A 2,712-nucleotide genomic window follows, 5' to 3' on the forward strand; every position below is an offset into this window, starting at 1 on the left:
AAGCTTAGAGAAGGAGTGGTACGTAAGAAGGAATAAAGAATTCTGGTTTTGACATATTCTTTTAAGCTTCCTGTTAGATATCCAAGTGGTAATGCTAAAAGTAGATAGAGAAATAAGAGAGTCTAGAGTCCAAGGTACATAGTCAGGCAAAGATAGAATGGTTTTTGTCATCAGAATGTGAATGATTTTTTAAAGTCATACAAGTGGCTGCTATCTCCCAGAGCAAAAGAGACCGAGGGGCTGAGCACTGGGGCACACTCTTGTTGAGGATAGGAAGTATGTAGCTGAGGAGACCAAGAAAGACAGTGATCATTGAGAAGGAGGATTACCAATGAGAAGTGAGCAAAGGGGAAGCGCGCATGCCCAAGGCTTGCCTGCTAGTAGCACGACAGGAAAGGACCTGAGAGAGCTGTCTTGGTTGGATCCTTAGTTGCTGCTAAGATCAAGTACTGAATTATCTGTTAGATTTGGCAACCTGATGGTTATGACATGAAGAGCTACTGACGTCACGTACAGTGAGGGCGAAGAGTTTCATGACTTCGGCAGGAGTGAGTCATTGGAGTAATTAAGTCTTTTGAAAGTGTGCATTTCACTTACTTTGAGTAAAGTTGAACATCTTTTCATTTGTATATCTTCTGTGCATTGTTTTTTATCCATTTTCATGTTAGACTTGTGATGGTATTTTTTTCTTAATTTATAAGAGTTTTTTGTAAATCAGGAAGATTGTCCCATTAGTCATAACATAAATTTCAAATATTTTCTGTTTGTCATTTGTCTTTTGACTTTGCTTTTGGTATTTTTTGACCATGTGCAAGTTTTATTTTATTATTTACTTTGACAAAACTGAAGAGTTCTATGAAAAAAAGAAAAATACACACAAAACACCCACATAAAAATCAAAGTGCCACACTATCTTACTTTATAGCATGGAGCCCTGGTGTGGCATTGTGTGTTAATGCACTGGACTGCATGGTCAGTTTGAACCACAAGGTCGGCGGTTCAAACTCACCAGCCACTCCTTGGAAAGTCTATGTAAGGCCCATATGAGCCAGAAGCAATTCAGCAGCACTTAACAATAATAATCATACTTGAAGAGGTGCAAAATAGATACAAAAAAAGCTTATACATTTTTTAAATTGTGACCATAAAGGTCTCTGCGGCTTACATTCGTGGGGTGTTTTCTGTGGACAATTTTGGTGTGTTTTTTTTTTTTTTTTCATGTGTATGTGTTTTTCTGGTTACCAGTGAAATTATGATTCTTATGTTGCTTTTGGATTTTGAATCACGGTTAGAAATATTTTCTCACACCTGCGCGTTATAATGAATCCACCAAGTTCCTTTCAAGTACTTGTATGATTTCATTTTCTTTTAACATTAAAACACTATTTGGAGTTTATTATGGTATATGGCGGGATAAGGTGAGTTTTTTCCAAATGACTTTTATTGATTGTAAGACCATTCCTTGAGATACCACTTTTGTAATATAAAAACGTCCATCAATTTCTCGCCTTTCTTTTCTGCTCCTTTGGTTTACCTCTCCAGAATCGAATGTTTATTTATCCACTCAGCAACCCGTTGTTGAAAGCTAGGGGTTGGTTATGATAGTAAGAAAGACATTTGGAGAAATTTGGGAGTAAGAAAATAAACAGATTAACAGATGAGTAAGTAAATGAAAACCTAATTCTAATCCATAAATGTATTATCAACATGCAGCACAGATTGTGGGATAGAGAGTAATGTATCAGGCTGATACATTAAAGAGTGAGTTTTAAGCTGAGATCTGCAGGATGAGAAGAGTATTTATATACATAGAGCCCAGGACAGGATTACCTGGTGAGCATTCTGAGATGAAAAGAGCCTAGGTTTATTCTAGATGCTCAAAGGAAGCCTGTGATTTATCCACAGGGAAGGAAGAGGAGTGTGCTCAAGAGAACTTGGCATTGCTTTTGGTTGAGGCAGAGTGACAACAAAAATAAGAGGGACCTTTTTTCCTCTTGAAAGCCGTGGCAGTGACTTTGGAATTTATTTGGAGTACAGTAGAGAGGCAGGAAAAGGGTTAAGCAAGGATTTTTATTTTGATGAGCATCAGTATCATTTGTTGGAAAGTTTAAAATTTTAAACGCATTCTTTATATGAAATGCTCAGAATAGGCAAATTCATAGACAGAAAGCAGACTAGTGGTTTCTAGGGGCTGGGAGGAGCTGGGGATTGGAAGGCAGTGCATAAAAGATATAGGGTTTCTGTTTGGATTCTAAAATGTTCTGGAACCAGATAGCAGTAATGGTTGCGCAGCTTTGTGAATGTACTAGAAGAGCCCGTTACTCAGCTTTCAAAAAGCCTGATACTGTACGTCTGTGTATGTTGTATGAATTAAAACTATTCATATAATTGTTATATGAACTTTACCTCAATTTAAATATATGTATGTGTGTGTGTGTGTGAGTCCTAGTGTGGTGGTTTAGGATAAGCGCTGTACCCCAAGGTCAGTTTGAACAGCAAAGCTGGTAGTTCAAACCCACCATTTGCTCCTCAGAAACCCTGTACAGAGTCGCTATGAGGTGGAACCAACTCGATGGCACTTAACAATAACAATATATCTATATATATAACTATATATATATAACTAAGGAGCTCTGGTAGCGTAGTGGTTACGAATCAGGCTGCGAACCTTAAGGTCAGCGGTTCGAAACTACCAGCTGCTCCGCGGGAGAA

At 38.0% G+C, this 2,712-nt stretch overlaps 1 protein-coding gene across 1 annotated transcript in view; it reads left to right on the plus strand.

Moving 5' to 3' along the window:
- The window catches only part of ZNF565 (zinc finger protein 565), a 27,746-nt gene that overhangs the window by 23,338 nt on the left and 1,696 nt on the right, over positions 1 to 2,712 (plus strand). The window lies entirely within an intron of this gene.

Source organism: Chrysochloris asiatica, unplaced genomic scaffold (assembly GCF_000296735.1).
Source record: "Chrysochloris asiatica unplaced genomic scaffold, ChrAsi1.0 scaffold00104, whole genome shotgun sequence".
Lineage (NCBI taxonomy): Eukaryota > Metazoa > Chordata > Mammalia > Afrosoricida > Chrysochloridae > Chrysochloris > Chrysochloris asiatica.